This window comes from Leptonychotes weddellii, chromosome 12, assembly GCF_054177405.1.
Source record: "Leptonychotes weddellii isolate Sample4059 chromosome 12, ASM5417740v2, whole genome shotgun sequence".
Classification (NCBI taxonomy): Eukaryota; Metazoa; Chordata; class Mammalia; order Carnivora; family Phocidae; genus Leptonychotes; species Leptonychotes weddellii.
In genome coordinates, this window is record NC_138380.1 from 58975456 (window position 1) to 58995913 (window position 20458).

The window sequence follows — 20458 nt, forward strand, 5'->3', positions numbered from 1 at the left end:
TTTCATTAGATGTAAGTAGAAAACACCAAACACTTGAGGAATGAAACATATTCTAAATGCAAACTAGAAGAAGGAAGCTTGTAGGCATAAAATATCAGGCGTATTCACTAAACTTAACATAATACCTAACAAGGAGCTTTAGAAGCATCTAAACAAATACTTAATTAAACAATGGCTCTTCTTGATTGAGATGGGAGAGAGTAAAGGGTACATTATTTATTTTAAGAAGCAAGGAATGCCTCACTACTTCTAACATATCCTATTAAAAAATAACTCCTTTGGTTTAGGATTATATGAGCTGTTAAAAGCAAATAAGCTTGATAAAGGAAACCCACTGAGAGTTACCAGTTTATTAAACCTTTTTGTGAATGAGTTTAATGGAGCATTACCAAAGCACAGGATTTGAAGGAAACAGGCAAAAATTGCTTCTGAGAGAAAACCCAGGGCCACTGGCCAGAGAGGGAAGGGACAAAGGAGAAGACTAAGGAACGAGAAGATAAAGTTCCCCCCTTCAGTCCTGCCCAGAACAAGCCCCACATACACTTAATGCTGTTAGACATAGCAACGTAGTGAATTTCAGTCTTTTAAAACTCACATTCTAGATCACCTACACTCCAAATCAAATCCACTTATTAGTTTTGTTGGAAGATATTTAAACAACACAGCAAATACATGCCATGGAAGATTCAAGTGTCGCTGAGGGGGAGAAATTAACAGATTTCAAAGAGGTAGGCAAAATGGTTCCAAAGGAATATAACAAACAGCATAGGAGACATTGGATATTGAAAGAAGTGATTTGGAATTTTCTTCTCACGGTGACAAAAGTAGGTTTTAAAATGTAATTAATGATCAGGTTTGGTTTGTTCTTTAAAGTGAAACTTCTTCAAACACCTGCAATCTCTTCGCACAGTCACAGATCTGTAAGTATGCTAGGTTGTTAGACAAAAACGAAGCTCTGAACACCCAGGATCTCTAGTGCTTCTTACTAGGAAGCCCAGATTTTCTCTTGTATTGTGAGCAACAGTCTCTTTTTCCAACATACAAACCATCTTGAGACATACTGAAGGGATAAGATGAAGAATTAATAAAATCAGAGTATAGCCTGAGAGAAAACAGTCAAGAAAGTAGAAAGACTGAACCTAACCTTTGGCACCCCAGTCTTACATATCAGAGGACAAGTTTCAAAGCCAGGATACCAGTCAAATGTCTTCCTGGAAATAAGTCCAGTGTGAGGAAACATAGACACACTATCATGGTGATCACAGCTAATGGCAAAGGTGTCCTGAAGGCAGAAATAAGAAATTAAGAAGCCCAGAAATGGCCTGATCTGTAGGAAATTGCTTCCTGAAAAGCCAAACCCGTGAGCCTCACTAGAGGCACTTCACCATTACTAATCCAGCCCATGTTTTCAGCTCATTTCCCAAGGATCTCCTTCACATGTCTGGTACACCAAGCTAAACTCTTCACTGTTCTCTAAATATGATCCAGTTCTTTCATTTCTCTGTGTTTGAAAGGCTGCTCCCCACCAAATTTCTACTTCCAAACATATCTGAACTTTAGGATGTGACTCACATGCCATCTCTATAAATATGAATCACACCAGAAATAAGCTCTCTTAGCTGAATTCTTAGGATAATCATTATTTTCTACCACAGTGTTTCTTCTTTTCTGGAACACTGTATATTTCTCATCTCTATTAATATTTAAATTCCTTTGGAGTAGATTTTTCATACTAAGTATCACAGTGTCTTGCACACAATACATGTCAATAAATATTTGTTAAATGAATGAGTAAATGAATGAATGACAAGTTCAGACGGTCTATAGGAAGAAAAGAGATCAAGGAGCCAGGAAAAAACAGCTTGTCATTTTTTTCTAATTAAAAGAGCTTTAAGGATTTAGGGAATATAAAAAGGCAAATCCAGAAATGATCTTGTTAGTTGTAGCCTCTTACTGGAAGAATATAAGCTGTATTGATGCATTTTTTTTTCTGCCAACCGCTATAATACTACAGTCATCTGACCCATTTCTGTCTGAGAATCCTAAATTGCAAGGACAAATATCATAGAATATTAGATCTTGGAAAACTTTGGACATGTAGCCCCGCTCCTTTCTTCAGGGACACTGGGTTGGTAGCTGACTGAGGAGTAGAGCCCAGATTCCTTGACTTGAAATCAAGAGCTCTTTTTGCTCTAACAAGCTGCCTCATGGTAAATCCATCTTTTCTGATGTCTGAAAATATTCAACATCACATTCTAATGACTTGAACTATAAAAAGGTTAATAGTGTGTGCATTCCTTCAAATGGCATATTTTGTGCTACATTTCTGAAGAGGCATCACTCATCCTTTATAAATGCTACAATGATTTCTTCTGACTACTGGTCAATGCTTCTATTTATTCCTGCCCAGAGTCTAGTTGGTGGGTACTCATTTCCATTAAGCACCAGAGCATGAGATTATGTTTCAATTTTGTATCTGTGTGTTGATCCCAGTGACGTTTACTTCAAATGAAAAATTTTTTCCAGTGGTATAAGAGTATAAGAGTAGGAAAGAAAAGTCTTGCCTCTTATTTTTATGATCTCTATATAGACTAAAGACATTTGCTAAAGTGAAAGTAATCTCTTATAAGTATTCCAAAGTCTTTATTAAACACTGAAATTTAAATATCAAATCACTTTGTTAGTACTGTAAAGAATTTCCAGAGGAATGTAAACCCCAAATCCAGTTGTATATCAGAATCTTACAGGATTCTTTTTAAAAACACAGATTCTGGGGTGCCTGGATGGCTCAGTCAGTTAAACGCCCAACTCTTGATTTTGGCTCAGGTCTAGATCTCACGGTCCTGGGATCAAGCCCACATTGGGCTCTGCACTGGACACAGAGTCTGCTTGGGAATCTCTTTCTCTCTGCCCCTCTCCCCACTCACGCTATCTCTCACTAATATAAATAAATAAAATCTTAAAAATAAATAAATAAATAAATAAATAAATAAATAAATAAATAAATAACACAGATTCCTGATCTCAACTAAAACCGATAAAGTCAGAATGCATCTCCTAACCACCAACCTAGGAACCTGATTCCAAGGAGCTTCTGATGCATAGTTAGGTTAGGGAATTGCTACTCTAAAGACCTGCACCCCTTATAGAAGTCTGAATTTTCTTCCCACCTGTGCATTTCCACTCAGATTTTGCTCTCGTTGCACCGGCCACCTTGGCTGGGAGCTGTGCATTCTCACATTCCAACCCCAAGTATCCAAGGGGATTTTAATGTCCCTGTGTTTTGTTTAGGCCTTAGACTCCGACCTCTGCCTCTCCCCAGGATCCTGAGCAACCACACTCCATCCTCATTACCTGCTCTGCCCCTTGCCGCCCTTTCAATGAGGTAGGCTCACCCAAGTCTACGGCTGAAGGTGATCATCACCATTACTCCAGGACTCATCCGAATGACCCTTCTGCTGGCCTATTCACCCATCACTCCCACTCTCCTCCTCCTGCTTCTTCCCTCTGGATCCTGATAACTATCTCCAGGATTCTTCCTGGTTTGGGATATCAACTTTCAGGTTCCTAGAAAAGGCACATAGCTTCTACCAGTCTCACTGCAATGAATGAAGCACATAGCTAGATGAGCTCCTCCAGCCTCCCAGTGTAGGAGATTGAGCAAAAGTGGGTGGGGTGGACCAAACAGGGAATGTCTCCAAGCCATCTAGGACCCAGCGTGACACAGTACTGAAGTTTCTTAAGGATTGCGACCTCCTGAAGTAACAATCACAAACTTCTTAACCTAGTAAGATAATTAAGGTTGCATGTTTCCTACGTTTTATATTCTGAAATTAAAATCCTTAGATATGACCGTTAATACGGAAGAAATGCCTCATCTCACGGAATGCCCTTCACAAGCCACATCCCTCTCAGAAGTCCTGTGACCTTACTGTCTAGTCGTGGAGACTCATGGTCTGCTGATCCAGTGGAGGTGAGGACAATGGCATTACCCAACCTGATGAGCTTTCCCCACTCTGAGTAGTTTATTAAATATCATATTAAAGCATATGTCATACATATACATTATAACAAATATAAGGTCCCTTTGATCTTTGGGAAGCTAAAGTAATTCACATCACTGGTAAAGTTATCTCAAAATATCTCAAAATCATTTAATTTTCACAGAAAGAAATACAAATCAATTCTAGTTGAAATTTGGTATTTCTGGATCATATTATCACCTTGATCACAAAATATGTATTTATTCACAAAAGGTGGTATGATATGATAGAAAGATTGCAAACCTAAAAGGACTGCATTATTATTATTAATTATTACTCTGAAACTAAGTGACTTGGAAAGGCCACTTAATTCTCCCACAAATACCTATTTATCTAACTACCTAATATGTAATACAATAAGAAATATATACTTTTTCTTCATCCCGGTTCCTGGCACAGAGCTCCTCGTACCCTTAGGATTTCCTGAATGATAGAGGTGATAGGAGTGTTCTGTTATTCATAGCAAGTTCTTTTCAACAATATCTGAGTCTATATTATTGCGGTGACTTTGGACGATGAAGGCTGATTGCCAGAGAAACTAACCAAACGATTAGGGTGTTGGAACCTTCGGCACCTCCTAGACTCCCCAGGACAGGGGAGGTCCTGCCCTTCATCAATGGCCAATGATTTAATCAATCATGTCTATGTATTGGAAACTCCACAAAAGCCCTAAACAAAGGGATTCAGAAAGCTACCAGGTTGATAAACACATGGAGGATTTCAGGAGAGAGCATGGAAGCTCTGCACCCCTTCCCTATACTTTGTCCTATGCTCCTCTTCCACTTGGCCGTTCCTGAGTTGTATCCCTTTTCGTAAACCAAAAATAGTAAGGATAGCACTTTCCCTAAGTTCTATGAGCCATTCTAGCAAATTAACTAGGCTGAAGAGGGGATTATGGAAACTCTTGATTTACAGCTTGTTGATTAGAAGTATGGGTGACAACCTGGGGCTTGCCACTGGCATCTGACATGGGGGTCGGTCTTGTAGGACTGAACCCTTGGCCTGTGGAGCCTGTGCTAACTCCAGGTACTTTGTGTCAGAATTGCAATGTGTCAAAAACTCAGAAGTGTTGAGAGTACAGAAAGAGGGTTTTGTTTTGTTTTGTTTTGTTTTATTTGCTAATATAAAGGGATGGACAGGGAGAGCAAAATCTGTAAGACAAGCACTATACATTAGAGCCATCTCTGTTACTAACCAGCTGTGTGACTCTGAGCAACCCACTTTACCTCTCTGAACCCTAGTTTACTTACCTGTAAAACAAAGGATCGAACTAGATAGATACTCTCTTCAGGCAGTCCCAATTGAAGTATTCATAAGGTTTCTGATAGCTTCATATCACTGCGATCCTTTCCCAGAAAAACATTCCATTAATAGAAATTTCCCTCATGGATTATGTGGGAGCTGTTTTAGCACTTCTTTGCTTATAAAAGATGCTGATAGCAGGTATTTTCAAATGAAGCTACATAATTAACAGTGGCAGCTCCAGGTGTTACATTCATATGAATAACTCTTACAATGATCTCTTGTATTATGTGAATTCCCTGCTTTGCTTATTGCATGATAATTCTACAATTTCCTCAGTCACTACTAAGTCTCTTGACAAAGTACTTCACTTTTTGAAATGTACCTACACCATCTTCCTAATTCTACCAGGAACATATTTTTGTTTTTGCTTGGTTTTAAAATGCTTTCCTGTCATCAAATGAGTTTTACTTAAGCATCTGTGTATACAACCTAGAATTTGCTCTTGAATCATTTGGAAAAATCACCAATAAGACGTGAGACTTGGTATGTGCAATGCAATCGGCAATCTTAGATTATACTGTTTGGAGGAACAAACTCCCTATTTCTGTAACTTTAGCTGTGGCTGACCACCTGATGTCACACAGCCCATGTATTTTCCACTCACGATGCTCTCTGCACATGGCGTTCCCTCCATCTGAAACAAACTCTCCCTCCCCCACACTTCACCACCTGCATACCCTTATCATGTTTAATACATCTCCAAATCCCCAGTACCTGTCACAGGACCTTCTGCGCGAAATGTTTGAACTGAATTTAACTTCTTTTGTACAATTACCAACATAGACAAACCCACAAGTGGTGCTGAATGAAAGATTTCTCATGCTAATGATTGTAACCACACCATGAATGATTACAACCCCATGTCTGAAAAAATAATAGATTTTCAAATAGCTGAATTAGCTTAAATCTTAATGAAGAGACTGTAACAAATAGAGCATGATTATGTCCACAAAGAAACAATCCTTCACCCAATTCTGAGGCATCTGATCGAATATATATTATTTTAACCAAAGGACTTTCAACTTACACCAAAAATAATAAGAATTAATTTATGACAAATAAAAATTAAGGGAGAAAACTGAAAATAAGACTAAAGTCTAATAACAATTCTTCTGTGACTGAAGTGTCTCTTACCTTACCTGATAACGGTTTCTCAATTAAGCACATTAAATTAATTAAGATAAAATTCTGGCCAACACAATTTAAGATAAAATTCTGGCCAATATATGAGATACACAGATAAATAAAATGCAGGTTCTATTTCATAAAGATTTCTAGTACCTTGAAAATATATTTGTCTAGTCTATAAAGGTGAAAATTGTAGTGAAATACACTGAAATGTAAATATCTCTTAACGTGTTAGGGGACACTGCGATATCATGGTGAGTTGAGTAAAGGAAAGATAAATCTAGAAAGGTGAACCAAATTAAAGGAGGAGAGGACAATAAGAAAGAAATAGATGTAATACTAGAATCCCAGCAACTCTGCTGTGGGGCCACTCTGAATAAAGAAAATGACAACAGCAAAACGAGAAAATTATTTATTACGAGTAGTTCATGTGCAGACCACAAACCTGGAGGCAGCAGTGACTGTACGCAGGTGCAAATGGCAGAGGCAGCAACCAGTGCAATGTGACCCACTACCAGCAGGAGGCCCCGTGGAACCCGGGAGAGTCTGTGATTCAGCCAGAGCAGTGGGATGAGAGCAATGAGAGATGGCCATCCCGGGGCCATCCCTGACCCTGAACATGAGCAGGGCTGCCCACTGGTGCAAAGCGGCTCCAGTGCAGGCTTCAGTAAGCAACAGCGGGGGGCAGTTCTGATGCAACTGGAGAAAAACCACAATGAAAAGCAGAGACCGCTTATGAGAAACTCCAGAGATATTCTGGAACCTGGGAAGGTATCTCAGAGAAGCAAAAGGCAAAATCGAAGGTCCTAAGCAGAATACAGGAAAAGGAAATGTTTCTCTACTCAGGGGGAGGGATGTGAACTCAGACTTTGGCAATTAGACCAAGCAGCCGGCGGTGCGTTTCAATGAGCCTTCGTTGTAACTGCCAGCATAACTCTCTCGTGCATCCACAACCTGGTGAGCCCTGTGTGTCCTTGGACTACTAGACAACAGTACCAGCAATTTACGAAACTTAGGAAATCACCTCTGTAGAGAGTGTTTGAAATAAGGATAAATCCTGTTCAACAGAGGATCTCAGAAATTTCCTCCAATTCCACTTACTCTCCTACAATATTATTCTCCATTTTTCATTAGAGACATATAAAATCAAGATGCTTGTATTTTCTGATGCTAAGGATTATTTTTTATAACCTAATATAAACTATAACTGTTCTGCACTAATTCTTTGGGCAACTGATTGGTACTATAATCACACTGATGACATAATAAACTGGACTGAGAGTCCATTTTACCAATTCATTTTATAAGTTTCAAATAAACCTTAATTAATATATTGCCTAGAAAAATGCATGGTTTTATTATCAATACAAATTATCTTGTTTTCATAGCTAAATTTATCTTTGATTTTCTTGTTCTAAATTAAATATATTTGAGCACTTCAATGTGAAGTCTTGTTTCTCTGGAAACCAAGAATGGGGAGATAGGTTTATCTCTTCCTTTTTCCATTTCACTTTATGGGATGGGCTCCATATGGCCTGGAGCTTTTGTCAGACTTCACATTCTAATACCTTGATCATCTGGTTCTGTGCTATCATAGTTCTTCTTTGCCTCTCTGGGGAACTTCAAGTCTGTTGCTGGCATCTGTCCCCTGCTTTTCCCTGCAAATGTCTTAGCAAATAATTCATCTAATATCTACTGTTCCTATGAACAAACTAGCACTTTCTCTTTGGTCTGCCATTTCTTAAATGTACTTCCAAATGTCTTTTAATATCCTATCTTAAAAAGCTATGCAATTTCCATATTAACACTCTGATAACCTTCTATTAAATGGAATCCAACTAAGACATTTACTCTCTCAAGAGTCAAAAATTCTAACATAAATATAATAACTTTAGGAAATTTTTAGTTTTAGTTTTGTTCCCTAATCCTGCCATCATCAATGTGATTAAATGTAGCCTATGGAGTTTTTTCAAAAAAATCGACCCTTCCTAATTGTTCTCTTGGTTTCATTAAGTCTCAACACCAGATTAGGAAAAATAAAGTACATCTATAAATTTAGTGCTCTCCTGTTGTCAAGACAACTCTGATCTATCAGGCACTGCAGACGAATACCACATTCAAACTGTAACACTTTCAGAGACTAAAAGTTAAATGAGGCTCTTGAAATAAACAAAATATAAACATCCAATATTTGCTCAAAAACATACATTTACACCAGGGTTAGCTTTTCTGCATTGATCCTTATAATTAAGAATAATAAGTAAACATTTTTGGTTCAGAGCCTTTTTCCCCCATAATCACTTTGGTTGGCTTTTTTCCAGTTTTTGGTAAATAATGAGATTTGAAACAACAGAGTTTAAAACTACAGGTTTGCTTCTGGCCTTTAAGTCCCATGTCATAAAGTATTAGATTTATTGAAATTGATACTCTCGTGCCCAGCTAAGCAACTAACCAGTATGTCAGAAGCACTGGGAACTATATAGATACAGCCAAGCTCCATATAGATAAATAAGCAACCCCTTGAAATCTTGAGTTACCAGCCATCAATTATTTCTAGTAATGTAAATGAATATATTCAGAATTTCCTCTATATATCATGCATTTCCCTGTATAACATTTTAAAGATGACTACTGTATTCCAATAATATACAAACAAAAAGACCTTTTTGTCCAAAAGGTCTTTTCCAACATTTTTTTTTTTTCCCTAGCTAAAATAAAAATCACAAGTGTGTGTAGGTGAAGACTGATTTGGGGCCCTCAGGTGGATCACTCTGCAAATGACTTCAGTTTACTGCTACATATTTTAGCTCACACACTCCAACTAAAGTACAGAGGTCCAGAACTCTGTCTTTTGTTCTGATGGAATATTTTAAACAAAACTCAAACAATGTTTCAAGCTAGTTCTTTTGTGCTATAACACAGAAGCTTAGGATAACATGCATTTTAAGAGAGTCATAATCCTTTTTGGTTATTCAATCTATAACACTCTTTCTCAAGGCCATATGCAAAGTATAGAAGCAACTGCTTTGAAATGTTAATACCCAATAAAACTTTACACATTTTAACTAGCACAGATGTTAGTTAAAAATCTGTGTCAGCGCAACACTGACCACAACAGTTAAATTGTTAAATTGATTAGAAAAACATCTAAGACTGTGCCTGCAACTGTAAGGCCCAGCCCTGGAGGTTTACACAGCCAAGCCCCACAGAAATCTTTTGATAATTAGACGTAGATGGAGCCAAGAGTGGGAGGCAGTGAGTGACAAAAAAGAGATTAGATGGAAATGTGTGTCCTTGACTAGAGTTGAACTGACTAATTTACTGGAAGCCATTTAAACCTTATTAATGACCTTTAAGATATAGGAAAGAGACCCATCCATGGTTGTCTACATAAATCCTTCATATTTTTGTATTCAATCCCCTTTTTAGGGAATGTACCTCCCCCTCCTCCTCCTTTAGCTGGATAACTTCAGAAGGCTCCACAGATGACCCACACCCTCACATGCCCAGGGGCTCCCTTAGCATCTCGTCCTCATCACGCTGTATTGAAGTCATTCGTTGGTTCTGCAGTGACCAGTGAGCAATGCGGAAGCAGAGGCTGTATTCTCTATCTACAATCCCAATGGCTGGCTCAGTTGCTGACACACTGTACGTGTTCAACATCTGATTACCGAACGAATGAATGAATGAATCTTCAAATTTAGGAAGGGAGCAAGAATTGCGAGGAAGTTATAATCAGGAAAAGGGAGACAGCACACTATCTATTGATTCTTGTCCCTAACTAGAAGGGGCCTAGTAGGACCCAAAGTTTTTCAATACATGTTGTACGTCAGGCTCTTGCCTATGTCATCTAGGCTTTTTGAAGGAAGTATTCTCAGTGCCATTTTAGAGAGGCAGAAAACTTACCAAGAGAGTTAAGTGACTTCCCCAATTTTACAGTAACCAAATGGAAGATCTGGAATTTGAATCTAGGTCTCCCTGACTCCAGAGTTCCTATTTCCTCCCCTATGCCCAAGACCAGGAAGATTTAGCCTACCTTTGCTTTGTTCTATTTTAGGACTTACCCAAGCACACCATGTCCAAAAAACACTGTCAACAATGGTAGGAAAGAAGTCAGGGCTGCTCTGTCACTAAGTTGGCTTAGAAAAATCACATATTTCATCTGGAGCTGAAAATACTGGTAGGGGCTTGGCAGTGAGATACCCCTTGAAATACTGGCATCAGTTTCTAGGTCAGTTGTTCCTGATGAGCACTGGTCCATACCTCATCAGAGTTGACGCCTGCAATCTCATTAGTTGCATCCCTTCTGTGATAGGCCTCCAGAGAGCATGATTTACTCTTTGGTGCATGCTGCTGGCTGTCAGCATGATTCACCCAAAATTGACAAGAACCTGCTTCATTAACGCAGCTACAATCCCACCTCTCTGTCACTATGGTCACATTTTACCAGTTTGTCTACTGATCAGTTTCTCATGTGCTTCTCATCTCTGGCCTTCTGCTTTTTTGAAAGCCCAGAGCCCTGAATTCCTTTAGAGTGAGTTTACTGCTCTTTCTGCTCCCAAAGCTTTGCTTGTCAAGCCTCAGACCTTCAGTGGCTCTCCATCCGAACGTACCCTTGTTTCTTAATAGAGATTGATTTACAAGAATGGACTTTCTTTTTAAATATGATACATTTTCTGAACATAACAAAATATAGAAAAGGTCCACAGGGTGGCATAACAGCAATCCTCTCAGGAAATGAATATAAATTCAGAGAGACAAAGTGACACAATGAAGAATCAGGAAATTCCCCCACACACTCAGTGTGTGTCTTAGGCAAGTCACAAAATCTTTCTACTCTCCAGTTTTCCCATTTGTACAATAGAAATATTAATATCTGCCTTGCGGATTTGCAGAAAGGATTGAATTGAGTGTGTGTGTGTGTGTGTGTGTGTGTGTGTGTGTACCAGGGACTTAGAGTTACATCTTACAACAAAATAAAGGTGTGATTCTTGTTTTCACAATAGATTTATACCTCCTTGAAAAAAATCATTTTTTTTAAATTTAGGCACAACCCGATACTGATAGATTCTTACTCTGTTATATGAAGTAGCTCTCCCAACTATAGCTCTCTATAACGTCTTTGTCAATGAATAAATAAAGTACTGATAATATTAATCTCCTTATTTTAGGCTCAATTAGTGGCCTTTTCTAATCTTTGAAGATATTCAATGTTTAATCAACGTTAGCCATAAAATAATTCTGGGGAGGTTACCAAACATAATCATTTTCAAGTAGCACTATCATCCTATAGCTACTACTACTAATAACAATAATAATAGCACCTAATAAATATAGAATACTTATTTTTTGTCAAGCACTGCTATAATCCCTTTACATGCATGCACACAAACTATATTGCATGGAACGATTATAATCTCAAATTTATACATGAAAGCATGAAGTACAAAGCGGTTAGGTAGCTTGCTCACAGTAATACAGCTACTAACTGAGGAACCTGGAATACAAAGCCTGACACTCAGCTCCAGGACTCATGGTCGTAACCGCATGCTACACAGCTTCCCTAACGTGGAAAACACCACAGGCAAAACTGATACTTGGCTTTTACAAAAAAACATACAACTTCAACCTACACTTGCATTTTTAAGAATATGTCCAAAAGATTTTTCTCCATGGCGGCCTCCAATTCAGGAAGATTTATTGATTACCAGAGGCATCAAATTATATTTGAGAACTTAATGCTATTGTACTTATTTGTTTTAAAACATATATCTCAATTGAAACTATGTTAATAATGCTTGTTTCTTTTTATTTTTGGCTATCTGTTTCAAATATCTTTTGCTTTTATTTATCATATATTTCTTTTCCGATAGCCAATTTGTATCCCTTTTATCAGGCTTAAAATAATTATGTTCAAATTGGCAGTAATATTCTGACACAACATATGAAAATAGAACAATAATGCCTAATAATTATTGAGCATTCATTCTGTGTCAGCAACTATTCTGAGGTGTTTTCCAGATACCACCTCATGTTTGTATCAACTTTGAGAGGTGAAAGTTATTCTAGGGTTTTCACAGGAGGAATTGGAACTTGACAAAGGCAAGCCCTATGCTCTGTGGCAAAGCAAGACACAAACCCAAGAAAGTCTGATACCACCCAATCCCTGCACTTTTCACTCTGCCACCTGCTTCTTCCCTTAACAGCATACAAGGGAAAGAACTGATGGTGGGACTCAGAAAAGTAACACGGAAAGAGATAGCAGAGGGGACTATGGGACATGAAAGGAACAAAATTCTCAATGTTGGAAAGAGAAAAAAGACCCCTCTTGTAACCCACAGCAATTAGCACATAATGGTGGTGTCACGTCTTCACACATAAAGTTGATGACTTAGGTCACCTCTATGAAACAATGTTTCTTCCCCGACTTTGGTCTTCACTTTTTATTTCTTTAAAATACAAACCTCTTTTACTAATTGCCTCAACCATCACAACAGCTGAGCTGTACAGAGATTAGAAAGCAATTGGACAAGACAATTTTGAATTTCTCTTTCAAGTTCTTTTCTAAAGAGGCAACAGAATGTTTACATTTATTATTTCTTTTATCCTTAAACACCCTCTTCAGAAATGGTGAAAGAATTAAGATTTACACAATAACTTTATGACAGAGCAAGTACCAGACCCATTTTCCTGAACAGGAGTGTTTTCCTGAACCAAATTTATCTAAGACATTAGAACTATTCAAAATGAGACCCAGAATGACCTAGAATGACATCACAGAATCCTTCCTTCACTGCAGAGAAGAGATTCATTAAGAACTCCAGGAATATAAATAGCCATTCTGTTTTTAAAGGCCTTAATGGGAGGTAATTATACGACCTTCCACAGTCCCACATTCCAATGCTCTAAAATATTTTCTCCCTGAAACTGAGGGAAAGCATCAGTATTTTCATTCTTTCTGGCAAATATATGAGAGAGAGTTCCTGAAGCCAAACTTTATATTGGCAATCAGAAAAGTGCTTTCAGAATACTCAGGCACATATCTGTCCAAGAAAGCTTCAATGGCTGAAGACAGCTGGGTGCTTAATATGATAAAATCCTTAGTCAAACATATGGTCTTCACCACATGAAAGTACTTTCCTATAATAGCTCTCTCAATTTTTTTTCTTTTTCACATAGAAATCACACTGTTTATTTAACTAACACAACACACATAAATAGTAGGTGCTATTTATTTAACATTTGCCAGAAATATTTTTTGCTATTATAATGAGGGATCTAAAACATGTACATCCTTTATTAGAGCTGAATGACACACACCTGGAGTGCCTGAATTGACTTTGTCCATAGACCATAGTAGGCTGATGTTTTAGGGATTTCTTGTTAAAGAGCATGATGATAATTCAGGGAGATGGACACACCATAGGTAGGTCAGACCATGTCAGAGGTGCCATCAGTTTGGGCACACCCACCACACTATATATTGATCTCAAGGAGCGGAATGCAATCCCAGGAGGGGTGCACATAGTAAGTGACCTTACAGGTCAGAAATCCTTGGAGAAACAAGAACAAAGTCCCCCCTGTCTCTATCTTCCTATGTTGAAAAAGAAACCTCTTCTATGATACGGGTACTTCAAGTATCAAAAAGTTGTTCAAATGCTTTAATATTGTGATATATTACATATCAGACCCTGTTTTATCACTGACTTTCATTTATGAGACTACTTTATTTATTTATTTTTAATGAGGACATAAGGCAGCCTAAAGGTGAAGTGAATAGAAGTAATATTAATTGAAACCATGAAGAATGAATTCCAGTGGGAAGGGAAGGAGGAAAAAGAAAGGGCACAGATACCTGGTAGAAAAGATGAATGAGAATGAGTTTACATGAGAAGCTTTGCATTGGCCAATTCAACAAAACAAATCTGGAAGTCACATAAAGTCCTGAATTTGGATTAGTGAAGTTCAATCTTATATGAGCTTAGATAAGTCCAATTTGGTTTTAAACATTGGTTTTAGGGTAGAAATTTTTAGCAAGAAAAGAGGTGATAGAACTTGTGAGAGATTTCAAGACTGAAAATGTAGATGTAAGAAAAGTGAATTTCCAGAGAAGAGCCTACTGAAATAAGAAAGCCAAGGATGCTGCCTTGAGGACCACCTACATTTAGGGACAGCGAGAGGAATGAAAAGTCAGAGTGAAAGAAAGATCAAAGGCAGAAGGAAGTTCATCTCAGAAGATGGAGCAGCCATTCCAAATGCCAGATGTCACTGCTAACTCTGAAGAAAGCAATTCCAGTACTTGTTTATAATGAAAAACATTCTAAATTCCTAACAACCAAAGATTGAGTCCTGAAGCTACAGTACACACAAAATACTAAACAACCATTTAAAATCACATTTTCAAATAATAAATGAGCTGAGAAAGTTCCATGCTACAGAGATATGCAAAAAGTATAATATCTATTAATATTGAGACAATTTCACCACAGTATATATATCTTTCTCTATATATCATAGTGTACATGCATATATGAATATATGCTTGCATATATTACATATATCTATAAACACCCTTACATTCATAGGCATATATACATAACTACAGATAAAAACTAAAAAAAATACTGTTAACATGTAAGATGAAATGTTATCAAATATTAGCTGTGAGTATATCCATCTCTGGAGAATGATTAAAGGGATTGTTGTTTTTTTCTTTTTTATATCTTTTCAAGTTTCTACAATGAATAGATATCACGTTAAAAAACAAAAAGAATACAGTAAATGCCCATCAAGGCAAGGGAGAAGCAATTTCAAATGGACAGTGGGATATAACCAATTGCAAGAGCTTAGGGAGTGAGTGAAGTAAATGTATTCTTTTCACAAGTTTAGCAATGGAAGGTGGAAGGAAAGAGGGCAGGTGTCCCGGGGGCACCAGGAAAGGAGGTTTTCTTGGTCCTGACAGTGTTAGAGGAGACAGCGGAGAGGAAGATAAAAGAGAATTCCTTGAGGGAGGAGATGGAATGGGATTGGCCTTGTCTTCCTCCAGCAGACAAAAAGAAGAGAAACAGTGAAAATACTGAGAACTGAGATAAAGAGAATGTGTCAGGGATGGAAGGAAGACATCATACAGGGTGTCCCAAATTCAGTAAAAAAGATAGTGGGATCTTCTTTTAAAAGGAAATCGGGATCAGGATGAGGGGTCAATAGACCCAGATACAGAGACACAATCAGAAATAAAAAGGAGGGGCGCCTGTGTGGCTCAGTCCTTAAGCATCTGCCTTCGGCTCGGGTCATGATCCCAGGGTCCTAGGATCAAGCCCCGCATCGGGCTCCCTGCTCCGCGGAGAGCCTGCTTCTCCCTCTCCCACTCCCCCTGCTTGTGTTCCCTCTCTCACTGTGTCTCTCTCTGTCAAATAAATAAAAACTTAAAAAAAAAAATAAAAAGGAGAGGACTACTCCTGTTTAAGAGAGGGAAGTTATCTCCAAGAATCAAGATCATCAGACATTGGAAACCTGATTGTTTCTGTGTACCACAAGATTAGACTTCTTCAGCTCAGTTAGGTTTGAGAAAGCTAACTGTGGCTCCCCTGGCTGATGAGTCCATTAATTAATGCACTTTTTAAGAATTTCCATAAATTAGAATATTAGATTAATATAAATTTTGAGGAGTACTTTGTCAGTTGAGGAACATGGAACAAATTTAAAACAGGTCTTTTGGGGCGCCTCGATGGCCCAGTTGGTTAAGCGACTGCCTTTGGCTCAGGTCATGATCCTGGAGTCCCGGGATCAAGTCCCACATCGAGCTCCCTGCTCAGCAGGGAGTCTGCTTCTCCCTCTGACCCTCCCCCCTCTCATGTGCTCTCTCTCATTCTCTCTCTCTCAAATAAATAAAATCTTTAAAAAAACAAACAAACAGGTCTTTAAATAGCTAAAATCAACAACACAAGAAGTGTTGGCAAGGATGCAGAGAAAAAGGAACACTCGTACACTCTTGGTGGGAAAGCAAACAGGTGTAGTCATTGTGGAAAATGGTATGAAGGTTCCTTAAAAAGTTAAAATAGAACTACCTAATGATCCATGGGTGCCTGGGTGGCTCAGTCGGTTGAGCGTCTGACTCTTGGTTTCAGCTCAGGTCATGATCGCATGAGTCCTGGGATCAAGCCCTGCCTGGGGCTCCTCACTCAGCAGGGAGTCTGCTTGCAGACTCTCTCCTTCTGCCCCTCCCCTCCCACTCGTCCTCCTCTCTTTCTCTTTCTCTCTCTCTCTCTCACTCAAATAAATTAATTAATTAAAAAAAAAACTATCTTATGATCCAGCAGACACTACTGGGTATTTACCCAAAGAATTCAAGAACACTAATTCAAAGGGATATATGCACCCTATGTTTATAGCAGCATTATCAACAATAGCCAAATTATGGAAGCCGCCCAAGTGTCCATCAGTTGATGAATGGATAAAGAAGATGTGGTATATATATACAATGGAATATTATTCACCCATAAAAAAGAATGAAATCTTGCCATTTGCAATGGCATGGATGGAGCTAGAGAGTATTATGCTAAGTGAAATAAGTCAGTCAGAGAAATACAAATACCTTATGATTTCACTCATATGTGGAATTTAAGAAAAAAAAACAAGCAAAGGGAAAAAAATAAGAGAGACAAATCAAGAAACAGACTTTTAATTATAGAGAACAAACTGATGGTTACCATAGGGGAGGGAGGTGATGGGTTAAATAGGGGATGGGGGTTAAGGAGTGAACTTGTGAAGAGCACCACCTGTTGATGTATGGAGTGTTGAATCACTATATTGTACACCTGAAACTAATATTACACTGTATGTTAACTAACTGGAATTAAAACAAATATGTAAAACAAAACAAACAAATCATGTCTTTTAGCCCAAAAATTGTATGGTCTGAATCAGAAGCAGACGTTTGCTATTATTTGTATGCAATAACATATGATCAGCCAATTGTAGATTAAAAAGTCATGGATTTTTGAGCAGGAAGGAACCTTGGAATTCATCTACATTGGGGTCAGATTAGTAACAATTGTGTGATTCAGACAGATTATAAGTAACAATTGTGTGATTCAGACAGATTATTAAGATTAGAGAGAGTGATAGGAACCCTGGTAAAATGTTAAGTGTGTGTTCCTCCTAAAGGATTTAAAAAGGAAAATTGTGTACATCACACCTGCCGAAAGGAAGAGAAGTAAGAATCAGCCAGAAGACACCATGGGGAACCCTGATCTCTACCAATCCCCTCATTTTTACAAGTTAAGTACATTTGATACTCATGTATATTAAGTAACTCCTTGTATATTAAATGACTCCTAGGTCCCAATTTTCTAGCCCAGAGCTCTCTGTGAGACTGCACTTTGATGCCCTCTGATCTTGTCAATTTTTTGTAGGCAGCCATTTTACCATCCAATGCACTGAAATACTGCACCCATAGCAGATCAGAGTATTGCACCCATTCCTTCCATTCTTTAGCACTTACTGTGTTATAACCACCAAATATCTTGATAGAGATAAAAACAGATAACATCAGTCTTATTTAAAAATGCCTTCCCTTGTCAAAAAAGGTACAACCTGGATGGAGTTCCTCAAAAAGTTAAAAATAAAACTACCATATGATCCAGCAATCCCACTATGGGACATACATCCAAAAGAAATGAAATTAGGATCTTAAAGAGACATCAGCACCCTCATGTTCATTGTAGCATTGTTCATAATTGCCAGGATATAAGAACAACCTAAGTGTCCATCAACCAATGAATGGACAAAAAAAGTGATATAAACATACAATGGAATATTATTCAGCCATAAAAAAATCCTGCCATTTGTGACAACATGGATGAAACTTGAAGGCACTATGCCAAATGAAATAAGCCAGACAGAGAAAGACAAATGCTATATGATCTCACTTATATGTGGAATCTACAAAAGTCAAATTCACAGAACCGAAGAGTAGAACAGTGGTGACCAGGGGCTGGGGAATGCGGAAAATGGGGAGATGTTGGTCAAAGGGTACAAATTCCAGTTGTAAGATGAATAAGTTCTATATAGCATGGTGGTTATATTTAATAATATTGTATTTTTTTTAAAGATTTTATTTATTTATTTGAGACAGAGAGAATGAGAGAGAGAGAGCACATGAGAGGGTGGAGGGTCAGAGGGAGAAGCAGGCTCCCTGCCGAGCAGGGAGCCCGATGCGGGACTCAATCCAGGGACTCCAGGACCATGACCTGAGCCGAAGGCAGTCGCTTAACCAACTGAGCCACCCAGGCGCCCCAATAATATTGTATTTTATACTTGATATGCATTAAGAGAGTAGATCTTAAGTCTTCTCATCACATCAAAAAATAAATAAATAACTATGTGATGTGGTGGATGTGTTAATTAGTTTGATTATGGTAATCATTTCACAATGTATAATGTATGTCATGTCAACACCTTAAATATATACAATTTTTTATTTAACAATTATACTCCAATAAAGCTGGAAAGTAATACATAACCTTTTTTGTTGCATCTTCCACGTATTTAATAATTACATATATTTATGAATATTAGGTAACAACCCTGGCAGTAGCACACACATCACAAATTGTGGCTTGAGGATAACACTGCAATACTGAATAGATTTAAAACATTAGCTGTGATTTAATGGGAAAAGTATTGAACCTGAAGTGAGATAGCCCTGGTTTAAGCCCTAACTCTGACACTTACTTACTTTCTGTCTGACATTAAGCAAGTAACTTAATTTCCCAATTTTTTTTTTTCATTTGCAAAAGGGAAATGCAGTAACACTGACCTATCATTCAGAGTTGATGAAGAAGTAAAAACCTTTCCTTCACAAACTTTACAAATATATCTACACATAGGTAAAATTTTTAATTTTGCACAATTTCCATTTAAGAAATAAAATCATAATTACATTTGAAGTTGTCATAGTGGACTTTCTCATTTTGTATAAATAAGCACTCTTGAATAAGTTTTAGTAACCTAAGTGAAACCTATTTCCAAGGTTGAGGGAAACTGTTCTGTTATGGACTGAATTAAATGACAAGCAACTGCCTGCCTTTCTTACTTATGGGAATCACAAGGCATTAACATCATTTAGTGCCAGTAACAAGTTTATACAGCAGTGTTGAGTCAAATATGGAAAACAGATATGGACTGCATCTCCTCTTGATAAAAATATATCCATATATATATATCCATATATATACACACATATATAAAATATGCAATATCTCAAAAAATAATGCAATAATCATTGAAACTGGAACTATGAGCCAAAGCATAAGGCACTTGTGAAGTCATTTTCAAGCCCCTGAGCAAGTGTTTGGTTGGAAGCTACCTAAAAGTCTTTATATTTTTATTTACTTAATATATGTTACTTAATTTACAACCTTATTATTTTTTTTTAAGATTTTATTTATTTATTTGACAGAGAGAGACACAGCGAGAGCAGGAACACAAGCAGGGGGAGTGGGAGAGGGAGAAGCAGGCTTCCCGCTGAGCAGGGAGCCCGATCCGGGGCTCGATCCCAGGACCCTGGGACCATGACCTAAGCCAAGGGCAGACGCTTAACGACTGAGCCACCCAGGCGCCCCTACAACCTTATTTTTTTAAGATTTATTTATTTACTTGAAAGAGATAGAGAGAGAGAGCACATGTGAGCCAGCAGGGGGAGGGGCAGAGGGAGAAAGAGAATGTTGAAGCCGACTCCATGCTGAGCACAGAGGCCAACATGGGGCTCAATCCCAGAACCATGATACCATGACCTGAGCCGAAAACAGTCAGCCACCCAACCAACTGCACCACCCAGGTGCCCCTCATTTACAACTTGAAATTGTTTATTATTTTTTACTTGGAATGTTTCAAATACCTGTAACTTTTGCTCAGTTTCAGGATGCATAATTCCATGTGTCAGTCATACTTGGTAGCTCATTATTTGGAAACATGTGCAA

The 20458-nt window shown here is 38.0% G+C and overlaps 1 protein-coding gene across 1 annotated transcript in view; it reads right to left on the reverse strand.

Annotated features, from left to right (window-relative positions):
- Positions 1-20458, reverse strand: part of NXPH1 (neurexophilin 1) — a 284857-nt gene that overhangs the window by 54900 nt on the left and 209499 nt on the right. The gene's annotated exons all lie outside the window — the stretch shown is intronic.